The sequence below is a fragment of the Glycine max genome, chromosome 10, assembly GCF_000004515.6.
Source record: "Glycine max cultivar Williams 82 chromosome 10, Glycine_max_v4.0, whole genome shotgun sequence".
Taxonomy (NCBI): Eukaryota; Viridiplantae; Streptophyta; class Magnoliopsida; order Fabales; family Fabaceae; genus Glycine; species Glycine max.
The window spans coordinates 18,693,107-18,709,522 of record NC_038246.2 but is presented as its reverse complement, the minus strand read 5'-3'; positions in this window follow the sequence as shown (position 1 = coordinate 18,709,522).

Genomic DNA, 16,416 nt, shown 5'->3' with positions numbered 1-16,416 from the left:
TTCCTCAAGGAGAGACAGGTCCAGTTGAGAAAGGGAGCATATGCTGAGTTCCAGGAGGAAATTGCCAGGAGGCAATGGACTCAACTCGCAGGTCCCATGGCTAAGTATGATCCGGAAATAGTCATGGAGTTCTACGCTAATGCATGGCCCACGGAGGAAGGAGTGAGGGATAAGCGCTCCTAGGTGCGGGGCCAATGGGTCCCCCTTGATGAAGATGCCATTAATCAATTTTTGGGGCATCCATTGGTCCTGGAAGAGGGGGAACATTGTGAGTTCAGTCAGAGGAAGACCTAGGCCTCGAGGTTTGATGAGGAGGTCATTGGCCAGTTGCTATGCATTTCAGGGCAGGACTTTGCGCGCAGCGTGACAGGGAGACGGGTGCAGATCATGCACACTAGCATGACCACCCTGACACAGATCTGGATGACACTGCATCTCAGCAACATCCTCCCCAGCGATCATAATTTTGATCTTCCCTTGTCGAAGTGCCAGTTGGTCTATGCCATCTTGACTCAAGTTAGTATTAATGTGGCCCAGCTAATCTCGAACACCATTTACCAATTTGCAGGGATCGCACCTCCCAGACATCTAGTGGACCCGGAAAAGTCCAACAGAGCATTGGGGTTCCCGACCTTGATCACGGGTCTTTTCTAGTTCTATGGGGTGTCGGTTACACCCATAAAGCTTATCTGGCCTCCCATTAACAGTACCTTCATAGCAGGGGCAGGACCATCAACAGCCAGCCGCAGATGCACCACCACCGCCTCTACATCAGCCTCCGTCCTTAGAGTCCATCTCGGCTCACATGCAGAGGATTGAGCTCCATATGCATGCATATATGCAACATGTGGCCGACCAATAGGCGGCCAATCATAGGGGATAGGTGCAGCTGAATCAGAGCTTTTACCAGTACACCCTACGTCAGCAGAGCTAGGATCCCAGCCCTTACTCGTGGCTTACTCCCGAGTAGTTTGGGGCCACAGTTGCATGGCCTGGAGATAGGCCCAATTTTCAAGTAGGGACAAGACCCTCAAAGGCCCCAGGAGTTGAAGATGGAGCTCAAGAAGACGACGACATAGGCGATGTGATGGCTTTCTTCCTTTGAGGAGGCTGAGCCGCTTGGCCGGGATCGCTTAAAATTATGAACTCGTCTTTATTTTGCTTTTATCGCTTTCAGTATTTGTTTGTTATCTCATTGTGATAGAACTTTCCTTTATTCTATTGCTTTCAGTATTTGTTTGTTATCTCATTGTGATGAAACTTTATCCCTTCAAGTATGTTGACATATTATTTCATTGTGATGGAACTCGTCTCTAGTTTATCGCTTCTAGCATGTTGTCATGTTATTTCATTGTGATGGTTTGTCTAAAGCAAGAAAACTAAACAAACAAAAAAAGAACATGGATTTTGTGTATGGCTTCTTTTTGTTCACACGCCTTTTGTTCCATTAATAAGTGTAATCTTGGGTAACAACTTTGCCTAGATTACAAACTTTTTCTGAAAAAAAAAAAAAAACTAAAACTAATATGCTTTCGAAAAAAGGAAATGATCGCCAGTTTTCTTTGGAAAATTCACAGATCGAAACACGAAAGGTTTTTGAAAAAGAAAAAAAGAAATGTGCACCTAGAGGGTGAAAACAACGAAAGACTTTCCCGAATGCCAAATGGACTCAGATGTTATGTGTGACTTGATAAAAGAGCAATCGTTGGAACACTAGTTAGGCTTGAATGTGGAAATGAACCCTAAGCCTTAGTGTTTGCATCGCCACAAAGCCTTATATTTGAGTGTCCGCATGAATGTGTGCTATAATTAAATTTTGCATGAATTTCTAATCATCATGATGTGTGTTTCGTGGAAATGATTTGGGCATCCCCATCTTTCTGAGCCGTCTGGCCAAACAGATATCCCCACATACATTATGTCCTGCCATTTGCAAGCCTTTTGAGTCAAACATCAACTTGTTGCCATAACCTTGACCTAGGATGGAAGTTTCCAACCTTATCCTAGGGCGAGAAAGCAGGAGGGTCTTCTAAGCAAAGCTTCTATTATCTTGGTTTAGAGGTGTTCACCAAAACAGAAAAAAAAACAACATAAGAAGAAAAAGAGCAAGAAAAAAAAAGAGAAGAGAAACAAAAAAAGAATCAATCAATCAAAGATAGAAGAAAAGCAAAGGAAAATAGAAAAGAAAAACAGGTTCTTTAGACCAGACAATGTCTGAATAATGTGCAGAATTGTTGGAAGAATAAAATGTAATAGAAGAGCAATAATGACTTGGTTAAGACATGGGGGGTGTAAAGTGATCACCTTCTTTAGTTACAAACCAAATCTTTGTGTTTGTCATCCTGTCCCACACCAAACAAAAGAGGAAGGGAAACAGAATGGGGAAAGGCTAGAACGACCAAAGCCAAATTTCCTACCAAAATCCAACCTTATAAAGTCCTATTAATCCACGATGATTATTCGTATTATCTTTGATTTGATGGGAAATGACATGCAAAGTCAATCTATGGCATATCTGTGGTTTGGAATTAAGATGAAACACTTGCCTGTGTGAGACTTTATACACCTTGAGTGGTTTTCTCTATTCGATCGAACCTAGTGTTTCTTCTAATATTCTTTTAGAAATGAAATGTTAATGTCCTAAATCTCATTTTGGTTATGAGAAATTCTATCTGCATGTTTTCATTTCCTTTTAGTCACATTGTTTTTCTTCAAAAAATGTATGTTCTTCTGATCAGTTTGGGGTTTTGTTTCTTTGCTAAGCGTGTTCACGTTTTAGTGAAAGTTTTCAAAGACTATCATAGTCTATTGTCTTGTAGAGACAATCAAGGTCATCTGCTCCTTTACTTTTCAAAGACTATCAGAGTCTTTTGTCTTGTAGAGACTATCAATGTCATCCGCCTTTACTTTTCAAAGACTATCATAGTTTGTTGTCTTGCAAAGACAATCAAGGTCATCTGCTCCTTCACTTTTCAAAGACTATCAGAGTCTTTTTGTCTTGTGGAGACTATCAATGTCATATGCCTTTACTTTTCAGAGACTACCATAGTCTGTTGTCTTGCAGAGACAATCAAGGTCATCTGCTCCTTTACTTTCCAAAGACTATCAGAGTCTTTTGTGTTGTAGAGACTATCATTGTCATTCGCCTTTACTTTTCGAAGACTATCAATATCTTTTGTCTTGTAGAGACTATCAATGTCATCTACCTTTACTTTTCGAAGACTATCATAGTTTGTTGTCTCGCAGAGACTATCAATGTCATCTGCATTTACTTTTCAATGACTACCATAGTTTGTTGTCTTGTAGAGACAATCAAGGTCATCTGCTCCTTACTTTTCAAAGACTATTAGAGTTTGTTGTCTTGCAGAGACAATCAAGGTCATTTGCTCTTTACTTTTCAAAGACTATCAGAGTCTTTTGTCAAGACTATCAAAGACTTCTTTACATTTCAAGACTATCAGAGTCTTTTGTTGAGACTATCATAGTCTTTTTTATATTTCAAGACTATCAGAGTCTTTTGTCAAGACTATTACAGTCTTCTTTACTTTTCAAGACTCTCATAGTCTTTTGTCAAGACTATCATAGTCTTCTTTACTTTTCAAAGACTTCAATGTCTTTTGTCAAGACTATCAAAGTCTTTTTTACTTTTCAAAGACTTCAATGTCTTTTGTCAAAGTCTTCTTTACCTTTCAAAGACTTTAGGGTCTTTTGTCAATATTATCACAGTCTTCATTACATTTCAAAGACTTCAATGTCTTTTGGTACTCTCGATACCTCATGCGTTTTTCTCTTTTGACAGGTTTCACTGCCTCAGTCTTTGCCAGTCGTCGGTCGAATAGCAGGATCGCTCAAACGAAATTAGTTTCCTTATTTTTACTTCCCTTTTATTTCCAATAAAAGATACGTAAAGAGGGGCACCTGTCATACCCTAATTTTGTCTAGGGACTATCATTCACCAACATTTTCATTCTCCCTTGCTGAATTGAGTTGTTCGACACCAGTTGCTGGGCAAGATGAAAGATTATTCGACATTTCAATAAGAATGAGGAAAATGCCCATATGGGAGGGTAAAAGGGTCATTTTAAGGCTTTTTCAGACCCCTAGCTCGCCTGGGCCCCCAAATAGCTTAGGGGTGAAGTAACCAGCTCGCCTGGGCGAGCAAGGTTACTTCAGGTTGAAGCAACAGCTCACCTGGGCAAGCTCCAGCTTGCTCGTTGGAGCTCACCCAAGCAAGCTGCAAATCAACCAAGTCCCCTCATTCCCTATAAATAGGCATGAGGGGGCTGAAGGAAGGGATTTAGCCTTCATATATTGAAAGGATTTAGTGAAATTAAGGAGAAGAAGGAGAAAGAAGAAGAAAAAACGAGGCCGAAGCACTTCCAAATCACAACCGTGATCGATTCCTACATCATTCTTTGTTCGTTCTTCGTTCGTCAACTGGTTAGTATTTATTTTAAGGTTTTGAATTCTCTCTATGCACCCTTAGGGGTTCTCCTTGTTGCTTTGCACATCTTCATCTCATTCTTCTACCATCAATGATCTCATTTCTTCATGTAAAGTGAATTTCAACCGATCATTTGTGTCGTAATCTCATTTTATCCTTGTAAAATAAATTTTCAACTGATCATTTACCTCACAAGTCATATTTTAATGAGATTGAAAGTAAATAAGTGAAACCAAGATAAAATCAACATGTAATCGAGCTTTCTATCCAAAAAAGGTCACTCGAGTCCATTCAAGGTTCAACGCCTTAACGATCTCTTTTTATTTTTTATTGGTTAAAATGAACCTTTCAAAAGTTTAAAATCAACTCATCTCATAACTTTCTTACTTTTTAAAGAACTACGTAGGTCTGAGTTCCTCGTCGCACTTGAAAATACGTAGGAGCAAAGGCAACACTCTTGTCGACCCCAAAAAGTAAAAAAAAAACATAAAAAAGGAATAAATAAATAAATATTGAAGTCATGATTTTGCACACTCGATTAAAGGCTGTCATCCCTTGTGACGGACGCATGGGGTGGTAATACCTTCCTCGCGGGTAAAGAACTCCCGAACCCTTTTCTTTGAAATCTGCAGACCCTTTTTTGGTTTTTTCTAACGTTTTCCTCAAATAAACATTGATGGCAACTCCCGCGCATTTTTCTCATTTGGAAGACGCACCCTCAAGTCTCGCCTTGCCCTCCAGCCGAAGGGTAGGTTACGACACTTCGTAGGTATCAATTGCTGCCAGTATCTACTCAAGGTGTTGAAAAATTCAGTGACTAATTTTTCTCCCTGTTGCAGGTCATGGAGTAGGCTCTTGATCTCGAATATGGCAAAAGTGTTGTCAATATTTGAGTATGTCTCCTTCACAACATCCCATATCTCCTTTGCAGTGTCATAATACATGAAGTTCTCCCCAATTTTATTTTTCATGGTATTGAAAAGCCACGACATCACCAAACTATTTTCCAGTTGCCATTTTTAAAGGTTGGGATCCCCCTTTTCTGGTTGTTTGGGGTCACCCGAGATATACCTTTCCTTTCCTTTTCCTTGGAGGAAGATGCGAACTGACCTCTCCCATAGGATGAAGTTTTGGCCATTTAGTTTGTGGCCTTTGATAGGGAAAGCAATCCCTTCAGGTGACCTGGTTAGCAGCATACCAGTCTCCCCTTTGGTTGTGTTTTATGTTTTCTCCCTTTCCATGGTAGGGTCGGCGCTAGGTTCAGGGAAGTATTAGATTGAGCTTTGATAACATATAGAAAAAAGAACTGTATTTTTCTATTGTTTGAAAAAGGTAGAATGGTGTGTATAAATATGGTTACAAGACTGATTTTGTACACTAATTTAGAGCTAAAAATCAGGAACCAAAATCCCTATAATTGTTGTAACTAAGAAAGGAAAAAAAAATAATAGCAAATCCTAATTATAGTTGTACAATCAGAATCGCATGATTCTGTCTAATTTCCGCAATCATCTACATATTATACAAAATACAACTCATCTCATATAGATCATACAATATAAAAGGAAATTCATAGAGATATAAAACAACATCCTCCAAGACAAGACTCCATGCTCCAATAACACGCATTGTCACCTATTTTCTAAAAAGAATGGAACTTAAAGGGGTGAGACATGATGTCCCAATGAGTGCTCTAGGTACTCTAAGGTTAGGTTAGACATCTCTACTAGAAGAACCCAGACATTTGATTCTCATGGTTTTATCTTCACTAGGTATCTATCAAACTTTATCATTTATATAGTTGGATTTATATCAATTAATCATAAACACTTTCCTCTGACTTATTCCTTGTAATTGCTTACTACACTAGTTCATCGTCACTAATATCTTGAGATTTATTCTTTAAACAGTGATTTACTTAATTTTAAAACTCCACATTCCTTACTTACTTATACTCAAAGATAATATTTGTTCTAGCCTATACTCACATGGTGTCATTCTATATATATCTCTCGGCATGCCCTTAAAGAGCTACATCCCATCCCCTTACAAGTCACTATTATTGTTTCACATCACAAAACATCATTACTAAGGATGGAACCATTCACACATAGCAGAACAACAACCTAAGGCATTCATGGCATCCACATCATTAATCACACAAATCAAACCAACTCACAATAATGAACTATGCAATGCAATGTTCTTTTCTCTTTTCATATGCATGTGGTACTAGAATAACATTTGCGAAAGAAGCTCGAGAGGACATATAGTAATGAACATGCATACACTCTCACCGAGATGAGACTGTTGACGACGCATTAGGGTTACCTAGTCTTGCAAGGATACTCTTGTGGAAGCAATGCTTTCCAAGATTATTTTGATGATGCCAAAGACTCAAGTCAAGAATCAAGAGTCAAGAAAGTTTCAAGAATGAAAGAGTCATTCAATCAAAGAAAGTTTCAAGAATCAAAGATTCGTTCAATCAAAGCAAGTTTCAAGAATCAAAGAGTCGTTCAATCAAGAAAGTTTCAAGAATCAAAGAATCGTTCAATCAAGAATCAAGATTCAAGTGAAGATTCAAGATATGCAAGAACTTCAAGAAAAGCATCAAGATAAGTATAAAAAGATTTTTTCAAAAGAAAAGATTGAATAGCACAATTTGTCCAAAAGAATTTTTCAAAGAAAAATCTTTTACCAAGAGTTTTACTCTCTGGTATTCGATTACCAGAAGGTAGTAATCGATTACCAGTAGCCAACAATCTTTTCAAATTGATTTACAAAGCAGTAATCGATTACCGTGAGCATGTAATCAATTACCAATGTTTTAAAACATTAGATTTCAAATTTCAAGAGTCACAACTTGTGATAAAAAAATTTCAAATCATTTCAAACTTGTGTAATCGATTACACAATACTTGTAATCGATTACCAGTGTTTCTAAACGTTTTGATTTTTAAATTTAAACATGAAGAGACACATCTATTGATGTGTAATCGATTACACTATGATGGTAATCGATTACCAGTGACTTATTTTGAAAAATAAATTACCAAAAGTCACAATTCTTAAAGTGACTAGTTTCTGAAGATTTTTCAAAAGTCACAACCTTTAAGTGACTAGTTTTCAAAAGAGTCACAACTTTTAAAGTGACTAGTTTTCAAAAGAGTCATAACTTTTAAAAAGTGACTAGTTTTGAAGAAATTGCCAAGAGTCACAACTTTTAACTTGTTTTTTCAAGAGCCATCATATGGCTATAAATATGTGACCATGGCACGAATTTTAAAGTGACAACTTCTCAGATTTCTTTCATTCATTCAAAGCATTCTTCTAAGAGTTTTTGTTCAAAACTTTCTTTATTCAAGAAAAGTTCATTGGCCAAAAACTTGTGTGCTATTCTTCTTCTTCATTCCTTCTCTCTCTTGCCAGAAGAATTCAAAGGACTAACCGCCTGAGAATTCTTTTGATTCTTCCTCTTCCCTTTAAACAAAAGATTTCAAAGGACTAACCGCCTGAAATGTCTTTTGTTTCCCCTTACAAAGATTTAAGGGACTAACCGCCTAAGAATTCTTTGTCTTAACACATTGGAGAGTACATCCTTTGTGGTACAAGTAGAGTGTACATCTACTTGGGTTGTAATACTGAGAACAAGAGAGGGTACATCTCTTGTGGATCAGTTCAAGTGAAGGGTACATCCACTTGGTTGTTCAAAGAGAACAAGGGAGGGTACATCCCTTGTGGATCTTTGCTTGTAAAGGATTTTACAAGGTTATTGGAAATCTCAAGAACCGGTGGTTGCTTGGGGACTGGATGTAGGCACAGGTTGTTGCTGAACCAATTTAAATCTTGTGTTTGTCTTCTTCTTCCCTACACTCTATACTTCTCCTTAATGTACTTTTATTTCCGCTTTACTTTTTTCTAAGTTATTGTTTTTGTTCTTTACTTCCTCATAACTTAGTAGTAAAGCCTAATTGAATCTAGTAATATTAAGAAGGATAATTTTTAATTAGTCAAGACACATTAATAATTAATTCAACCTCCCTTCTTAATTATTCAGAGGCCACTTGATCCAACAACTCCAACCTATGGGATCAACATGAGCCATATAGAGATTCCAAACTAAATACCCCCAAGGACAAAGTCATACTTCAACTCATTCATGCCCTCCCTAATTAAGCTCGACCACATCCCCCGACTTAAAAAGAATGCAAATTTATCATGGATGTCTCAAACATTCAAGCACAAGTAGTCTAATTGAACCTCATATCACATGCATTTAACGACAACTCATAATAACATGGTGGTCCCTGCTCCACATGAACTCAAGCTGCATACAAATCTTTTCAAAACATTATCATGACATCACTTGATTCACTATATGTACACGTGAACGTTATACATTACAATCCACACTTTCAAGCTAAGACAAAACATTCAATGATTCCACAATACTCATAAATCACCATTCAAAATATAGTCACAATACACGTGTATTCAATGTCATCATTCAATCAAGTCATGTACCTAAAATACCTTTAAATCATATGTCACACATAAATATCAGTATTTATCTACTTTGTATGATGATTGGCATAACATTCTTTAAGATTTGAGTATTACTTCTATCACTTTATGCTACACGCCTTTGACCTTTGTGAGGTGTAATTAAACACAATATTTAGAGCTATATTAATCTTATAAATCTGATTTTTATCTTGTTTTAAAGCTGAGACAATTTTATACAACTTCTATGTTTACATCAAAGGCTAGTTCAATCATATATGATGCCTAAAATTAAGAAGAACACAAACTGGTTGGCTAATAGTTTAACATTTGCTTACAAATTGTTCCATATATAGAGTTACATAAGTCCAAATTAGGTGAAACCAAAGCCATTTGTTAGCTAACATCTAGGGATACATTTCTTATGCAGACATCTAAGCCATAATTTGATCATCCTTATTACTCATTTTTCACATTAAAATCACGTCACTGCTTACTCTTTTCAAATCTCTTAATTCCCATATTATTATCCTAAGTTAAGATAAATGGGAAGAATAAAAGCATTCACCAACAACTAAAAGATACAATAACTTAAGAAGGATAAGGGAAGCACTCGCCAGGAAAGCATGGAGACAAACTCTGACAAACCCGCACGAACTTTGTGGCGTCATCCACCATGATCCCTTGACTCTTACTAAGGCTAAAACATGGGCGTCATTTAAAACACAACCCCACATTGCCTATTGTCAAACCCTAATTTCATTTGGGGAATGCTTTTATCATTCGACACCGATTTCAGTGCAAGGTCGAGGGATCGCTCAAATTGATTGTCAGATCCAGGAATGAAAACCACAAGGAAATGGGAAAAATAGTCATTTTATGGAATTTTCTGGGCCCAAGCTCGCCCAGGCTAGCATTTGGCTCGCTTGGGCCATGAAATATCTTCAACCTTAAGTAACCAGCTCGCCTGGGCAAGCTTCCCCTACCCGAAATGGTTTTTTCCTATAAGTAGCCATGAAGGGGAAGGGGCAAGGGGTTCAGAAAGTTTAGAGAGGAAGAAAAATGAAGGGAGAGGAAGGAAAAAGAAGAAAAGTGAAGTTGAGGCACTGCCGAATCGCAACTGAGGATCATTCCCTACATCACTTCTCTTGCTAGCCTTGTACCCTATGCAACAACCAGTTAGTTCTTCTTCCTTTTCTTTTCTTTTCTTAATAGTTGAATGTAATCCATGTACCCTTATGGGTCCTCTCTGATATTATGTATGTATTCACCTTCTCCCCTTTATCGTTGGTAATTTCATTTTATTTGTAAGGTTTAATTCTAGCCGACCACCAGTGTCGTGAAATCGTTTTCTTTTCTTTTGTGAGACTAGAAACTAGTAAACAAAAAAAAATGAAATCAATTCATAACCTAACTTCTCTTTATCAAATATCACTTGAGATCGTTTCAAGGTCCAACACCTTAATGACTCCATCTGCTTTTCAAAATTTAAAACGTTGTTTCAAGGTCCAACGCCTTAACGACTCTTTATTCACAAATAAAATAAATCTTTCAAAAAACATAAAATCAATTTAACACACAAACATTCATACTTAAAGAACTATATAAGTCTGACTTCCTCATTGCACCTGGGGATACGTAGGAGCAAGGGCAACACCCTTGTCAACTCAAAAAAAATAAAAAATAATAAAATAATGTAATAAAAGAAATTCACCACTCTTGGGAAAATAAATAATTTTTGAAGTCATGTTGTGCATACTCGATTAAAGGCTGTCGTCCCTTGTGACGAGCAGGTGGGGTGCTAATACCTTCTCCATGCGTAAACAACTCCCGAACCCTTATTTTCAAAATTCCCAAACCTCTTTTTGGTTTTTCTAACGTTTTCCCCGAATAAACGTTGGTGGTGACTCCACTCATTTTCTTCTTAGGAGACGAACATGCTTTTATGTTATGTATTTTCTTTCGCCGTCCCGTGGTGAGGTAGGTTGTGACACCTATTATGCTCCATGTTTTAAAACTCTAAGGGAGTATAAAAGTATTAATTATGAGGGGCTCTGCTTTTAACACTAAGCCCACTCTACTCTTTGGTGATTATAAGGCTTGGTAGTCTCCTCTATATATAGGGGAAGAAAGGGATTCATGATGTTATTTTTCCCAATGTGGGATTTTGGAGCTGATTTTCTCTAAGATAGAAGCCTATTTGGAGCTTTTTCAACAAGTTTTACAACAACACAAACAACACCTCAAACAGGCAACTTGAACTCAAGATACGACTTAGTCTTTCTAAGGTTATCATCATAAAACTAACACTAAACTTAGACAACTTTTCAAGCATTCTAACTATAAAAAGTTAATTTGATACTCATCTATCACCGAATATAATAAAATATAATATAATAAAGACAATGACAACAACAACAACAACAACAACAACAACAACAACAACAATAATGTACTTGAAAAACACACACGTATTGGAACACACACACACTATCATAACACACGTACATGCCTATGACAAAAACCATTAACATAAAAATAATAATATCAAATATTTATAGAAAATATAATGGAAGGGTCCTAATAAGAGTTCTCTTTTTGATATATTTCTAATACTCAAAACTTGGGGTGTTACAACTCTACCCTCCATAAAAGATTTTCATCCTCGAAAATCAATATTAAGCTACATCCTCCTATTACACACACTCATCTTCCACTACTTCTTACATATTGTCTCATCAAGGCTATATAGTGCTAAATCTAATGTCCAACTAGTTTCTTATTCTCCTTCTAACTTTTTCTAAAGGATGAAAATCCTATGAAGGAAAGGTGTTTTTAAACTCTTAACCATAATTGCTAGTTGACATGGCGAACTTAACTCAGATGTCATCCTAAAAGGTAATAGTGAATCTTTTCTTACAAATGTGTGCTCCTCTAATGGACCATCTCTTTATTCTACGTCAATCTCTACTAGGTTCATATGTCCACTTAATTCTATCAATCTTGTCTTACACATGCAAGCATCCAAATACGAACCAAGAAGTTGAAAAGAACTATACATCTTTAAACATAAGAAAATAAACTTAATTCTCCTAAGACATGTATATAACCAAAAGGAGATCAAGGGAAATTACTTTTGACCTCAGTTTTTGCTTGTCATAATGCCCCACTCGCATCACACAAATTATTGAGATGGCTAGTCTCAATATTTTACAACAACACAACTAGGATTTATGGTATAGCAAATGGTCAAAACACTTCAAACAATGTCAAACAATTTCACAAAGCACAGATAGGAAATTGTGAAACACATAACTCAAAAGCCGAAAGGTTCAACCATGCTTTAATAGCAAACAATGATGATTACATTGTATTGAACAATAATACATCAGATCAATTAACAAATACCTTTTTTAAAAATCCTTAATCCTTAATCTATAATTTCCTAATTATAGATTAATATAAACAATTGTCAAATCCATATTTTAAAAAATACACTTCAATATTACAAATACATTATAGTAAATTCATGGTAACAAACCTTTAGCTTGTTTAATCTTGGTTAGTTGTAGTAAGATGACCATTGTCCCAAATTCATTTTAAAGTGCATCCATTTAGGCTTTCAATTGGATTGCAAAAGTTCCCCACATATTGCAAGTGAGTGTATTACGCCTAGTAGCACACAAAAAATGATGAGAATTTGATTAAAACAAAGTAAAAACATTGTAAAAGGTATCTTGACCTTCATTTACGTTTCATTCCTCAAAGTCAAAATAGTTTTCTTTGGGTCATTCTCAAGTTGTCACTACTCTATGTCAATTAAATCGCCAATGATATTTGTTCATTTAAAACATGGATGAAAGAAGACTAAAAAGAAAAAGTTTTGCAAATAAGAGTAATTAATGCATTAGAAAAAGTATTCTAATGTTAGTGAAATATATGCTAATGAATAAATTACCTATTAGAATATCAGCACAAGTCTTTCCATTAGTAACTGCCTCAAATTTAGTGAAATGACAGTGATAGACATTATGGGGTATGTCTAGTATATCTTGTTCCTTGACAATAGTTGTTTTAGCAAAACATTACATGTAATGATGATTTGATGCCCTAAATTTGCTAGTGTACTTCTTCACTTCAAAGTTTTGCACAATATAAGTCTAGCCTTGTTTCAACTGGCCTAACCATTTTTCAAGTTCTATATTCTTCACACAAGCAACTAGTTTATCCCCTTACAACACTAACAAACACAACAAACGAAGCACATTCACACAGTAACCAATAAAAGATATAGAAATCATAATTAAAATGAAAATTGAGAAATGTTACCTTTTTATCCACAAAGATCATTTCAACTATCTTTTTTTGAGACTACAATCTACTCCAAATATTTTTTATTCTAAGGCAATTTCTAGGTCTCTCTATTGTCATCGATCTCTTTAGTGTTGTTTACCTTTCATGAAATCCTTAGGTAGCGCTTGGTTTGAGTGTTTTCTATTTTCATTTTCAAAGAAAAAAGAAAATAAGGGTGAAAATACATTTATTTAAAATTTAGAAAACATTTTCTCCAAAAACATTTTCCAAAACAGGCTCAAAACTAAAAATAACAAATCAACGTTTTTAGCCTTTTTTGAATAAATGAAAACGCAGTGGCACCTTATGGTACTTTCTTCTCGATATATATTTTCTAAATCTTGAAAACTTGAAAATAGAAAATGAAAACAGAAAATAAACACTCAAACAAAGCGTCACCTTAGATTTTCCACCAAAAATCAAAAACCAATACATAAGTACTACTCTAACTAAAAGCTAACCGCCATGTTTTTCTATTTTTGCATTACCATATTGGTTTTGTTTTGGACTATTATAGTTTGTGAAGTTATATCATGAGGTCTGCTAAGTAATTAGTTTTGAAGTGATCAACCACATAATATTCCCTCAAACAACTCAATATTTTTCTGGTAGACAAACTCCTCAGTCTTTGAATTATTGTTTGGGTAATACTTCATGAGACTGAAATTGAAAAAAAAAGGCATGAATAAAAGCATTACTCTGAGTAAATACAATAGTAGTATAGAAAGAAAAGCTATTAACAACAGAATGTCCAAACAAAAAAAAAGTGATTAAGAGAAAAAGCCATACAGAAAGGTATGAAAAAGTTTCTCTCTCTTTCTCCCATGTTGATTTTCTAGAGTGACAAGAAACATACATTAACCATAAACAAAAGCCATACAAAAAGGTATGAATAAATCCATTAACAAAAAAGACAACAAATTAAAGAGATGAATACATTCACAAACCTAGATGAAAATCATGAGAAAAAGAAAGCAACATGCCCGTTCTCTACCAGCAATAAAGGAGGAGAGATTTTCCTGAAATTAAAACATTCACAAACCTAGATGATGTTGGATCAAGTGGCCTCGGAATAATTAAGAAGGGGGGGTTGAATTAATTATTAATGTGTCTTGACTAATTAAAAATTTATCCTTCTTAATATTACTAGACTCAATTAGGCTTTACTACTAAGTTATGAGAAAGTAAAGAACAGAAACAATAACTTAGACAAAAGTAAAGCGGAAATAAAAAATACACAGCGGAAATTAAAGAGTGTAGGGAAGAAGAAGACAAACAAAAGATTTATACTAGTTCGGCAATAACCCGTGCCTACATCCAGTCCCCAAGCAACCACCGATTCTTGAGATTTCCAATAACCTTGTAAAATCCTTTACAAGCAAAGATCCACAAGGGATGTACCCTCCCTTGTTCTCTTTGAACAACCAAGTGGATGTATGCTACACTTGAACTGATCCACAAGAGATGTACCCTCTCTTGTTCTTAGTATAACAACCCAAGTAGATGTACGCTCTACTTGTACCACAAAGGATGTACGCTCCAATGTGTTAAGACAAAGAATTCTTAGGCGATTAGTCCCTTGAATCTTTGTAAGGGGAAACAAAAGATATCTCAAGCGGTTAGTCCTTTGAAATCTTTTGTTTAAAGGAAAGGGAAGAATCAAAAGAATTCTCAGGCGGTTAGTCCTTTGAATCATTTGTCAAGAGGGGGAAGGGAGAATCAAAAGAATTCTCAGGTGGTTAGTCCTTTGAATCTTTTGTCAAGAGGAAGAAGGGATGAAAAGATAGCACACTTTTGTTTTCTGCAGAATTTCCACTTGCAGAAAAACAATTTTGAAACAAAGTTTAGAAAGCTTTTTGGCAAAGAAAAAGCAATAGACAATGGTTAGAGAAAGACTGTGAAAAAGAATTGTTTGGGAGAATATCATATATATCTTTTGAATGTGTGCCAAAGTCATGCTTTTATAGACTCTTCATGTCTGGTCAAAGAAACCATTGGAAGAGTAATGACTTTTGAGAAAACCATGCTAAGAGTTATAACTCTTAACTTTTTCTTCAAAACTGTTCACTGGTAATCGATTACCACAAAGGTGTAATCGATTACACAATGCATTTTATGAAATGTTGTGACTCTTCACAATTAGATTTGAATTCCAACGTTCAGATTCACTTGTAATCGATTACTAATATAGTGTAATCGATTACACTGTTTGAAAATCATTTTGGAACGTTGCAAACCATTTGAAAACATTTTGGAAACCAAGTTGGTCACTGGTAATCGATTACTGATAACTGGTAATCGATTACCAGAGAGTAATCACTTTGGTAACTTAGAAAATTTGAGAAAATTCTTTTGTAAAACAAAACTATACTATTTGGTTTTTGAAAAAATCTTTTAATACTTATCATGTGTGAAGTCTTGACTTGTTGCTTCTTGATTTCTTCTCTTGAATCTTGAATCTTGGATTGGATTCTTGATGCTTGATCTTGAAGTCTTGAATCAATCACTTGGGCTTTTGGCATCATCAAAATTGCTTGGTTCATCATCATGAAGCTTGCTTCTACAAATGAAAATTAAGAGAAAAAGAAAGCAACATGGTCGTTCTCTACCAATAATAAAGGAGGAGAGATTTTCTTGAAATGAAAACATTCAAACAATACTTTATCAGCTGTTCGAAGGAGAAGATTTTGTGAGAAGGAGAAAATCAAAATCACAAATCTTTGATGAAAAATTAAAAACCCTGGATTACCCACTACCACATCAACAACATGTGTAATGCGTCGGAGATGGTGAGAAGACAAGTCAACGAGAAGGAGAAGAAGGAAAGCATTCAATATCAGTTGTGAAAAGGAGAACATCATAAACGAAAATCAGAGATAAATCAAAAAAAAATTCTTACCAATTATCGTAGTAGTAGAGGCTTGCATTTTGCATTTGAGAGAGTGACAAGAGGAGCCGATGAGAAGGAGGAGAAGAGGAAAGAGGAGAGGGAAAGGAGAGATCGAGACAGAGAAAGAAGCAGAAATAGGAGAAGGATAAAAGGAATGGAAGAGGCATAGAAGGTTGTAAATGAAAGAATGAGAATGACAAAAACTACTTCTATTTCGATTTGATTT